A 12,575-nucleotide genomic window follows, 5' to 3' on the forward strand; every position below is an offset into this window, starting at 1 on the left:
CCTGGGTGACGCCGCCTTGCCAGGCTGTTTTTCCTGCTGCTTCCGGAGCTGGGAAGGAAGCTGGAAGCTGACTCAGGGGCTCCCGGCCTGCCTTTGGGAGTTAAAGTCACAAAGACAAAGCCTGGGCCCAGAGAGGCCAGAGGGGCAGAGTGCAGTCTTCCTGTTTTTCTTTGAACAGATGGCCCAGCCACCGGATGCTTGTCTGTCTGGATGCTTGTCCATCATCCCTGCAAATCACTTCTGTCCCTCTTAGTGACACCTCTGTGAAGTTTGCTTACCTTCCGGGTGCTCTTACCACATCCCAGCATCTGGGGGGTTTTCACCGGGGTCCCCAGACACCCAAGGGGTTTGCAAGTAGAATTCAGGAGCTCTTCCTTAGAAGGAAAAACTTGCATCACTCACGCTCCCCCTGCTTCTACTGATGACAGTCGTTGGAGGTGCCCTGGGCCATCTTATTTAATGTATTAAGAAAGATGCCCACATTCCATCACAATTAAAACTGATTTTGATAACAGTATCGAATGTGATGGGTTTCTAATGGGTTTCCTTCACCATCGTAGGTGTTTGATTTTTTTAACTTACAAACTTCTGCTAATAAGGGCCCACGGCACAAAAAGGTGCCCCTGCAAATAAGAGAAATTTTTCAACATGCCTGTCCTCTGCTCAAAGTCTGCTCTGGCTCCCCATTGCCCCAGGAGGGAGCCATGCTCCTCCCTATGGCCTATAGACCCCCTCGGCTGCTCCATAAGCCTGCCCCCTCCCCTTTCCCACCTCATTCCTTCATCCATTCATTTGCTCCAGCAGCATTGCCAGGCCTGGGGGACTTCTGGAAGGAGGTGATGTCCGTGCTGGAAGGGATGTCAAGTGGGTGTTGGCCAGACTGAGTTAGGGAGGGAGGGAGTTCCAGGCAGAGGGACCAGCAGAGCAGAGACTGAGAGAAGTAGAAGTCACCTGTGTGGAGGGCAAGGGGGAGAGGGTGGTGGGTTTCCAAGGCCTCCCAGTGGGAGCCCAGGCATAGCCCTTTGGGCAGTGGGGAGCTATGGAGGGGCACAGAGCATGGCAGGGACACCCTGGGGTTTATTTCAGGAAGAGCCAACTCTCCCATCCATCACTGGCAGAGGTGTCTTTAAGTAAATGTCGAATGGAGGACAAATCGGCTGGATATTTCAAAACTACAATCCTGCGAACCCTTAGACTCAGCAGGTCCCTTTCTAGAAATCTAGTCTTTACATGGAAAATGATGAAGACATTCGTGACTAAACAGGGTTGACCAAACAGCCAAGGGTGGAAATAACGACCCACAAAGGGCTGGCTTCACTGCCCATGCACAGCGGAATACTACTGCACAGCTGTGCAAAGAGGAAGAATTCTCTTTCAATAAAAGAAACAATGAGGAGGGCATCTATGCAGCGCATGGAATGGCCTGGAATAAGAAAAGCAAGGTGTAGATCAGGGTGTATAGAAGGCCGCGTTTGGTGTCAAATATTAGGGAAAAATGTATATATCCATCTTTACTTGATTTTCTAGATATTCTTTTCAAAAAATTCCAAGAAACAGGTGGGGCCAGAATAGAGGGCAGGAAAGACACTTTCCTTTTTTTAAACTAATAGACTTATTTATTTATTTATTTATTTATTATTTATTTTATTGGAGGGGAGGAGCAGAGGGAGAGGGTGAGAGAGAATCTCACACAGGCTCCACGCCCAACATAGAGCCCTATATGGGGCCCGATAATGACCTCAACCGTTTAACCGACTGAGCCACTCAGGCGCCTCAATAGATTTTATTTTATTTATTTTTTTTTTTTTTAAAGATTTTATTTATTTATTTGAGAGAGAGAGAATGAGAGATAGAGAGCACAAGAGGGAAGAGGGTCAGAGGGAGAAGCAGACTCCCTGCCGAGCAGGGAGCCCGATGTGGGACCCGATCCCGGGACTCCAGGATCATGACCTGAGCCGAAGGCAGTCGCTTAACCAACTGAGCCACCCAGGCGCCCAATAGATTTTATTTTTAAAAGCGGTTTCAAGGGCGCCTGGGTGGCTCAGTTGGTTGGGCGACTGCCTTCGGCTCAGGTTGTGGTCCTGGAGTCTCGGATCGGGTTCCCCTTCGGGCTCCCTGCTCAGCAGCGAGTCGGCTTCTCCCTCTGACCCTCCTCCCTCTCATGCTTTCTCTCACTCTCACTCTCTCAAATAAATAAATAAATAAAATCTTAAAAAAAACGACAAACAAAAACGGTTTCAGTTCACAGAAAACTGAGCGCATAGTACAGTTTCCATATATTCCCCACGCCCCACCCAGTTTCCTCTATTACTAACATCTCGCTTTAGTGAGGGACGTTTGTTATAACTGATAAGTCATTATTCACTGAAGTCCGTAGTCCCCATTAGGACACACCCTGTGTGTTGTACAATCTCTGGGTCTGGATTGACAGAATGACACGTATCCACCATAACAGTATCATACAGAATGGTTCCAACTGCCCTGAAAATCCTCTGTGCTCTGCAGCTCATCCCTCCCCACCCCTGCAACCGCTGATCTTTTTAGTGTCTCCATAGTTTTGCTTTTTCCAGAATGTCACATGGCTGGAATCATAGAATACATGGTCTTTTCAGTCTGGCTTCTTCCACTTAGTCACATGCATTTAAGCCTCCTCCCTGTCTTTTTGTGGTTTGAGACCTCATATCTTTTTCTTGCTAAATAATATTCCGGGAAGGTTATCAGAAAAAAAAAATTCCAGGGAGGGACACTTTTGCATCATATCCATCATTATTCCAGCTGCAGGATGGGCTCATATTCTTGATCCCTTTAGTAGTTGGGGACTCCGAGGCTGAGCAAGCTGTCCCAAGTCCCCAGAGCCCTCAGGCTGTCTGGTTTCCCCCGGACTGGCCCCTAAAGGACTTTTTCTCTGCCCTAATTTCCTGTGCCATCTCTTCCACCATCGAAGCACAAGTGTGAGTCCCCTGTGGGGGACTCGTCCCCTTAGGACGAACTCTGCCAGAACTTTCTCCCTGACTGCCCAGGGCTCCAGGGGACATCTCGCCTCTGTGACAAGGGACCTCCGAGATGCATGCACCAGATGACACAACCAGGGCTCTGCAAGGTTCCGGCGACCCAGTTGACAAGTGGGGGACAATGGGTTTGAACCCAGAGCCCCCTCTTGCACCCAAACCTTGCTCCCCCACCTCGTTAGCACATTTCCTCCTTAGCACAACCTCTTGAACAATGTTGGTGGCAATGACTCTGACAAAGCTCCGTCTTCTAGATGGACCAGATTGTCTCAGCCCAGACTCTTCCTTTATCTTCGGAAAGCAGCTGTGCCAAGAAAAGGAGGTTAGACGCTCAGAAGCTCGGGTTCGAATCCTGCACTCCCACTCGGCGCCAGCCTTAAAAGACTTTTGTTTCACTTTTATGAGAACAACTAAACTACAAATACCAACAATACCAAATGCTGACAAGGATGCAGAGAAACTGGACGTCTCAGACTCTGCTGGTGGCGCTGCCAAATGGTGCAGCCATTCTGGAAAAGTTTGGTGGCTCCTAAAACACTAACCACGCAGCCACTATATGACCCAACAATCCCACTGCCACATATTTAAATTTAGAGGCACCTGGGTGGCTCAGTCAGTCGAGCATCCAGCGCTTGGTTTCAGCTCAAGTCATGATCTCAGGGTATGGGATCAAGCCCTGCATCGGGCTCCGAGCTCAGCATGGAGTCGGCTTGAGAGTCTCTCCCTCTTCCTCTCACCTCCCTCTCTGCCCCCTCCCCACTCTCTCTCTCTTTCTCTCTCAAATAAATAAATAAAATCTTTAAAAAATATTTAAAAAGTAAAAATAAAAATGAAAATTTGGGGAGCGCCTGGCTGGCTCCGTAGGGGTGGAGCACACGATTCTTGATCTCAGGGTTGTGGGTTCGAGCCCCATGTTGGGTGTAGAAGACTTAAAAATAAAACCTTTAAATAATAAAATACAAGTGAAAATTTATGCTCACATAAAAACCTGTACATGATTATTTATAGAAGCTTTATTCATGATTACCAATAGCTGGCAACAACCCAGCTGTCCTTCAATGGGAGAAAGTGGAACAAACCGGCATCCGTGGGTACAATGGAATATTCTTCAGTAACAAAAAGGAACAAACTATTGATAGAGGCCACAAAGCTTTAGGCTCAAATGCTTTATGCTGCTCAGTGAAGGAGGCCAGACTCAAAAGGCTACATATTGTATGAGTCCATGTATAGAACATTCTCAGAAAGACAAAACTCTAGTGTGGGAGAGCCGATCAGCGTTGGGCTGGGGCTGGGGGGAGGGGCTGACACAAAGGGGCAGCGGGAGGGAGTTTAGGGGTGTTGTGGAGTTTTGGAGCCCACCAGCAGGACCGCAGATGATGACGACCCAGTAATCAGGCCATCCCGGGCACTGGGGGAGCCCCGAGGCCACGCCTGACCCAGCCAGAGGGCGTCTCAGAGAAGCGGGCATTGAAGCTGAGACCTAAAGGCTGCGTTGGCAGCAGGCAGGTGAACAGCCTTGCAGGCAGTGGGAACAGAATGAGCAGAAGCCCAGTGGAGAGACATTCAGGAAACCAGGGCATTTATCTGACTGGAGTACACAGGGTGTTTTTGGTTTGGTTTTTGGTTTGGATTCATCCACTTTTGAGATGAAAACCGGGAACTCTGCAGTGGATGGCAGGATTGACCTGGGATCCCATCCAGGCAGCTCCAGGCCAGGTTCAGCGCTGTGCTGTGAACTTAGCCCAGCATCATTCTTTCACTGGTCTGGCATGCCCATTTTGCAGACCAGGAAACCGAGACTTAGAGAAGAGGCCCTTTACCACTTGATGTGACCGTGAGGACAACTTTTGCACAGGATTAAGCACTCAGGCCTGGGTTTGATGAGCACGTAAAAAGGGTGGGGAAATCAGGGCAGGCTGACTGTGGAGGTGACACTGAAGGCTGAGGGATGAATAGGAACATGGTAGACGTGGACCTTGCTGTTGAGATCCTGGCAAACACTACTCCAACATCTAGATGCCTTTGTTGGAGAGTTTTCTCTGGAGGCTGCACAGAACCAGGGAGAAGTGTCTAAGAATTAGCTCCCCCTGGGAGTAGCCTTCAGCCAATGGGGGTGGAAGATAAACACCCCAGCTCCCTTGCCTGCAGGTGGGGGATGACCGAGGTGCGTGTCCCATGCTATCTCCCAGAGGTCCTCAGTGGGACCGAACCCCCAGTTGCCTCTGGGGCTAACCTGCCTTAAACACCCTCCCCCTTACTGGCTGCCTTTCCTTCTCGGACTCACTTCCTTTTACAGACTGAATTATGTCACCCCAAATTCATATGTTGAAGCCTCCCCCCAGTAACTCAGAATGAGACTGTAGTTGGAGACAGGTCAGGGCCAGAGCTCAGAAGCCACAGGGTTTGCCCCCAAAACCCAGCAGGAGAAGTTTCCGATGTGGGAGGGGAGATCCCACCACAGGAACCTCCTCTGCGGTTTCAGTCCACAAAGTGAGGTTGCAGCCCATTTCTTCTCGGCCACAAAGGAAACGGTTACTAGGTCAGGGCTAGGCTGGCCTGACCTCAGCCATCTGGGCTGAGCTGCAGGCGCTAAGCGCCCTGGGGCGTCTCCTCCTTCGTGGGTCTTTCTGATTTATTCCCACAGATGGACAGCTAGCTGACCTTGGCCGTCTTCAGCCTGCAGCCTCTCCTCACCCCCAGCTCGGAAGCAAAACCTTTGAAAAATAACTTGATTGAGGGGCGCCTGGGTGTCTCAGTCGGTTAAGCATCTATCTGCCTTTGGCTCAGGTCATGATCTCAGGGTCCTGGGATCGAGCCCCACGCCGGGCTCCCCCGTGCTTGGTGGGGAGTCTGCTTCTCCCTCTCCATCTGCCCCTCCCCACTGCTCGTGTTCTCTCTCTCAAAGAAATAAATAAAATCTTTTAAAAAATAGCTTTATTGGGATATAATTCACATACCGTAAACGTCCACTTAAAGTGTACCATTCAATGGTTTTTCGTATATTCACGGATGCGTGCAATCTTTGTCGTAGTCAATTGGCAAACATTTTCATGTTTGGAAAAATGCCCTGCACCAATTAGCTGTCATTCCCCTGTCCCCTATCCTCTGAGCCCTAAGAAACCACTAGCCCACTATTCTGGACTTTTGTATGACTAGAATCATGTAATACATGGTCTGACTCCGTTCACTTAGTGTAATGTTTTCAAGACTCATCCTCACTGTACACATGTTAGAGCTTCATTCCTTATTGTGGCTAAATCATGTACCATCGTATTCATCTACCACAGTTTGTTTATTCGCTCACCCATGGAGGGACATTTGGGCCGTTTCCTCCTTTTTTTTTTAAGATTTATTTATTAATTTATTTATTTGAGAGAGAGAGAGATCACGAGAGTGGAGGCGGGGGTGGGTGGGGGAGGAGCAGAGGGAGAGAATCTCAAGCAGACTCTCTGCTGAGCTCGGAGCCCAATGGGGGGCTCCATCTCACGACCCTCATACCATGACCGGAGCCAAAATCAAGAGTTGGATGCTTAACCCACTGAGTCAGCCAGGTGCCCCTGGATTGTTTCCACCTTTGGTGATTGTGAATAATGCTGCTCTGAATATTCAAGTACAAGTATTTGTGTGGATGTGTGTTTCCATTTCTTTTGGGTGCATATCCAGATGGGTCCTATGGTATTTCTATGCTTAACCCTTTGAGGAACCGCAGGACTGTTTTTCCCAGGGGGCTGCCCCCAGGTACACTCCCGCCAGCCGTGAATGCAGGAATTTCTCCACACCCTCAAGCGAAAACACTTCTTGAACTCATTTGGCAGATAAGACTCAGATATCCTAAGGCCAAGCAATGGATCAAGGTCCCACAGGCGGCAAGCGGCAGAACCAGGGTAGGCACCAGCCTGCAAACACAAGGGCTTTTTCACTCCATGGATGCTCGAATAAAGAGTCAATGGGTCTTTTTTGAGCTCCTACTGTGTACCAAGCACTGAACAAAGCAGACAGGAAAACTTGTGATTGTGAGGTAGGGCATGGAGAGGACCCAGATTGGTCAAAGTAATAAGTTACAAAGCTTAATGTAAGGTAGAAAAATCTGGAGGAATATGTGGGATTAACAGGGACTCTTACTAGGTTGTAATCAATTTTTACAACGTCTGGATGTTTTTACACTAAGCATGGTTTTATTTATTTATTTATTTATTTATTTATTTATTTATTTATTTATTTGACAGAGAGAGACACAGCGAGAGAGGGAACACAAGCGGGGGGAGTGGGAGAGGGAGAAGCAGGCTTCCCGCCAAGCAGGGAGCCCGACGCGGGGCTCAATGTGGGGCTCGATCCTGAGCCGAAGGCAGACACTTAACGACTGAGCCACCCGGGCGCCCCTAAGCATGGTTATTTTTAACGCTCTTTTAAAATCGTGGTAAAATATATATAAAATAAAACTGGCCATTTTAACTAATTTTAAGTGTGTGATTCAGCAGCGTTAATTACGTTCACAATGCCGTGCCACCACACCCCTATTTCCAAAATTTTTCATCGCCCCAAGCAGAAGTTCTGCTCCCATGTGGCAATGACTTCCCACTCTCTGTACTCCCCCTTACCCCGTAAACTCTATTCAATCCCTGTCCCTGTAAACCCGCCTCTCCTAGGTATTTCATATCAGTGACATCATAGCACAGCCTACTTTTGTGATGGAAAATGGCCAGACTTCATTTTGTTTTTAAAATTTTTTTCTTTTTTAGAGAGAGAGTGCAAGCAAGCGGGGGAGGGGCAGAGGGAGAGAGAGAATCCCAAGCAGGCTCCCACACTCAGCAGCACGGTGCCTGATGTGGGGCTCAATCCCTGGACCCTGAGATCATGACCTGAGCTGAGACCAAAAGTAGGAGGCTTAACCGACTGAACCACCCGGGCGCCCCTTCATATTGTTTTTTAATAAGAGAAGCTGGGCATTGGTGCCAATTGCTACATCTGCCCACAATAAACACATAAAGGTGTCAGGTGGGGGCGCCTGGGTGGCTCAGTTGGTTACGCGTCTGACTTCAGCTCAGGTCATGATCCCAGGGTCCTGGGATCGAGCCCCACATCTGGCTCCCTGCTCAGTGGAGAGCCTGCTTCTCCCTCTCCCTCTGCCCCTGCCCCTGCTTGTGCTCTCTCTCTCCCAAATACATAAATAAAATCTTAAAAAAAAAAAAGGTGTCAGGTGATGCCTCGATGGTCTTCATGTGTTAGAAGGGCCGAGGATGAAGGGTCAGAGGCCACTCCTGGTAGACTCCGGAAGCCAGGCCCAGGAGGAGAAGACAGCAGTGCAGATGTAAGGCCAGACTTCCAAATGGGACAGCTGCAGGGTCCGAGTCCCCTTTGACTCATGGACACCTGAGCACTTCCAGGCCCAAGGAATAAGGGGCTTACACTGGGGTCCACCAATAATGGACCAGGTTGCTTTGTCATGTAGTGAGATCCCCGTCATCCCAGATCCAATGTTGTAATTGTCTGTTTACACATCTGTGTCCCTCGAGTATCTGAGTTCGTGATGGGAGGGACAGCGACTGTTTTGTATGGTACAGTGGTTGATATCCACTGGGTGCTCAATGGATGCTCACTGAATGAAAAGTTGCATGCATTAGTGAATGGGCAGATGCCACCCATCACGAAGAAGCCCTGACTTCGGACTCAGAAGGCAGCCTTCAAATCTTAGTAGTGTGGCTTGAACGCAAGGATTCCCCTATCGTGCCCCCGGGTTGTTGACTGTAAAATGGGAAGAACAAGAGCTCCTACCTCCAGAGATGGAAGAGGAGATCCCAGACTGTTAGTTAAACACTGGAGCAGGGTAAGGGTGCCAAGAAACGGACACACCAACTCTCCTGGATCTTTTAAGAGAGAACAACAGAAAAACAGTTGGCATGCAGCCTGCAGAGGGAATTCCAACCCCGGGTGGGACTGTTTTCCAGGATCCCTGAGATCACAGCGAAGTTTCGGGCCAGAGCTGTTTTTTGTTTATTTGTTTGTTTGTTTGTTCGTTTCTGAAAATTCTCTCTCACTCCTGTGGTCAAAGATGAGGTCGTGGTTTCCGATATCACGAAATCCCCACCAGACTCAGCAAGGAGCATCTGCTGAGATGGGAAGAAAACCCTTCCAAGCATGCAGAGGTCCTGGTTGAAGACAGCACCTGTCATTCAGCCTGGCCACTTGTCCTAGGGTCCTCTGGGTTCTCCTTTTACAATCACAACATCCCTCCATTTTCTTAAGAACGGTTTTTTCCTGGGGCACCTGGGTGGCACAGTCGGTCAAGTGACCAACTCTTGGTTTTGGCTCAGGTCTTGATCTCAGGGTCGTGGGGTTGAGCTCCAAGTTGTTCAAAAGCTCACCAACACTGGTGTTTTTATGGCTTTCATTCTGGTCATTTTTCTCTACAGAACAGGTATCTGCTCTGCTTTTTCAAAAGTTATGATTGTTCTGAAAACCCAACTTTGGAATCTGCTGTGTTGGGATAGTTTTTCCACACCATTGAACTTCCAAGGCTGTGATGGATTCTATATTTTAACATAAGAAAGACTATGTATATATACTCATAGGCAGAGAGCCGGACAGCTGTCCTGCAACAAAACATCTATGTGGTGGTTAAGATTGAGACCCTGGGATCAAAGTCTGAGTTTCACCATCTTCTTTTTTTTTTTTTTTTAAAGATTTTTATTTATTTATTGAGAGAGAGAGAGAATGGTAGAGAGAGAGCATGAGAAGGAGGAAGGTCAGAGGGAGAAGCAGACTCCCCGCTGAGCAGGGAGCCCGATGCGGGACTCGATCCCGGGACTCCAGGATCATGACCCGAGCCGAAGGCAGTCGCTTAACCAACTGAGCCACCCAGGTGCCCTGAGTTTCACCATCTTCTATCTGTGACATTGGCCAGGTGTTTTAACTTTCATGCCTCAGGTTTATCCACCTGTAAAATGGGGATTTATTATTTCATTTATCTCAAAACAACCCTGGGCCCCCCAGTGAATAAATAGCAGAGAAGAGATTTCCATGTCCTTCTTTAAAGATTTTATTTATTTATTTGAGAGAGAGAGCAAGCACTAGCGGGGGGGGGGGGGTGCAGAGGGAAAGGGAGAAGCAGACTCCCTCCTGAGCATGGAGCCCCACATGGGGCTGGATCCCAGGACCCTGGGGTCATGATGGGGGGCAGCAGGGGGAGAGAATCTCAAGCAGACTCTCTGCTAAGCACGGAGCCCAACACGGGGCTCCATCTCACGACCCTGATACCTGACAGGAACCAAAATCAAGAGTCGGTTGCTTAACCGACTGAGCCACCCAGGTACCCTGAGATTTCCATGTTCTTAAGGAACATACCACGGTGCCTTCCCAGCAAGTTATAAAAATCACACCTATGGTACTATATTTTTTTATGGTACTATATTTTTTATGTAAAGTTACAAAACATGCTTGCAGTGTTGTCTGCTTTGTCACGATTCATTTGTTGCATTTAGCAGGCATATGTGTTTTATGTAGTTTTCTGCATTTGTGTTCTATTTCCTCATTTTAAAAAAGACTTAAAAAGGGGCACCTGGGTGGCTCAGTTGTTAGGCATCTGCCTTCAGCTCGGGTCATGATCCCAGGGTCCTGGGATCGAGCCCCACATCGGGCTCCCTGCTCCACGGGAAGCCTGCTTCTCCCTCTCCCACTCCCCCTGCTTGTGTTCCCTCTCTCGCTGTGTCTCTCTCTGTCAAATAAATAAATAAAATTTAGAAAAAAAGAAAAAAAGAGGCAACTTCTCTAAAAAATAAAAATAAAAATAAAAAAGACTTAAAAAATAAATGTCAGATTGTGCAAATGAGTTTGGAGCAAAAAACAGATGCCACCACCAGTGTTTTCTTTTTTAAAAAATATTTATTTATTTATTTATTTATTTATTTATTTATTTATTTATTTATTTATTTATTTTGTGGGGGCAGGGGCAGAGGGAGAAGGAGAGAATCCCAAGCAGACTCCCTGCTGAGCGTGGATCCAGGTGTGGGGCTCGATCTCACGACCCATGAGATCATGAACCAAGCCAAAATCACGAGTGAGACACTTAACTGACTGAGCTACTCAGGCACTCCTTCTTTTTTTTTTTTTAAATTAATAGAGTTTATTTTTTTTAAGTTTTAGGCTTGAAGAATTGAATGTAAAGTACAGAGAGTTACCATATTATCTCCTCTCCCTCCCACCTACAGCTTGTCCTATTATAAACATCTTGCATTTGTGATCAATTTGTTACAACTGATGGACCAATATTGATAAATGAAGGTAAAACGATGTCACTGTGAATGGACCCTGATCCAACACGACTGGTGTCTTTATAAGAAGGATTAAGAGGAGCCCCTGAGTGGTTCAGTCGATTAGGTGTCTCACTTCGGTTCAGGTGATGATCTCAGGGTCTTGAGATCAAGCCCCATGTTCTGCTCTCCGCTCAGTGGGGAGTCTCCTAATCCCTCTCCCTCCGACCCTCTCCCCACTCATGCTCTCTCCCTCTCTCTCAAATAAATAAATAAAATCTTTTAAAAAAAACCCACCACACATCTTCTAAAATATAAGGAAGGAGACCAGGCAGGGGAGAAATGAATTAGGACTATCTTAACACACCCTAAGCTCTATTATTAGGCAAATATTGGAGTAGTTCTCCTATTTCTACAATAATATTTAAATGTTTTCCTAATGGCTCTGTAGCTTGCCTTCAAGAGCGGCTTTTCACTGTTTTCTAGAACCTCTGAACTATTACTGACGGATTGCACTAGTTTTCTCTTTTTTTTTTTTTTTTGGCCAAATATCTGACATTTGTAATTCGCCGGATGCCTGCACAATTATATTTCTTCGCACCGATTCAGTTGGTGTGGGTTAGGGGGACTTGGAGGCTGCGTCACAGACGCACTCCATTTCCTCCCACTGACGGTCAGAGCGGCCGTCTGGGGCACCGAGGTGCAGTTGCCCGGGGCTGGCTGGGAAACTCGAATAGGGGCTCACGTAGGGCCGCGCTTCCACTGATGGCCGCCAGGGGGCGCGAGAGGCCGAGACCGGCGCCTGGTCCCCGCAGAGAAGCCGGGACGGGGGCGGGGCTGCCGCGGGGGCGGGGCTTGGAGGAGGTACCTCACAGCCTCAGTCAAAGGGTCCTGAGTTCTTCTGGCCTTCGCGCGGTGTGCTCTCTTTCAGCCTCTACTGGGCCTCTCACCCTCCCCGCCCTTGTTTGTCCTTCATTTTCCCCGCCCTCTTTGAGCTACACCTCCCCCCGTCCTCCCTTGCGCCAACACTCCTGTCCACCTTTGCCCACGTTTTCACGCCCTCATTGGCATCCCTGCATTTTCCCATGCTCCCTTGCACCCCCATTTTCTCACCCTCCCGTGCTTCCCCATTATGAGGCCCTCTGCCCCGGCTCTTAGGCTCCTTACTTCAAATGACCTTTTGGAGAAAGTCATGGAAGGATACACTCCTGGATGTGAATGTGACCCGCAGTCCAGGGAGTAGATGGTCACTCCTATGTGAACATTTTTAGTTCCACATGTTTCAAGAAGCAATTTGACACACATTCCTTAAATTAATTCA

Source organism: Zalophus californianus, chromosome 1 (assembly GCF_009762305.2).
Source record: "Zalophus californianus isolate mZalCal1 chromosome 1, mZalCal1.pri.v2, whole genome shotgun sequence".
In the NCBI taxonomy this organism is placed as follows: Eukaryota; Metazoa; Chordata; class Mammalia; order Carnivora; family Otariidae; genus Zalophus; species Zalophus californianus.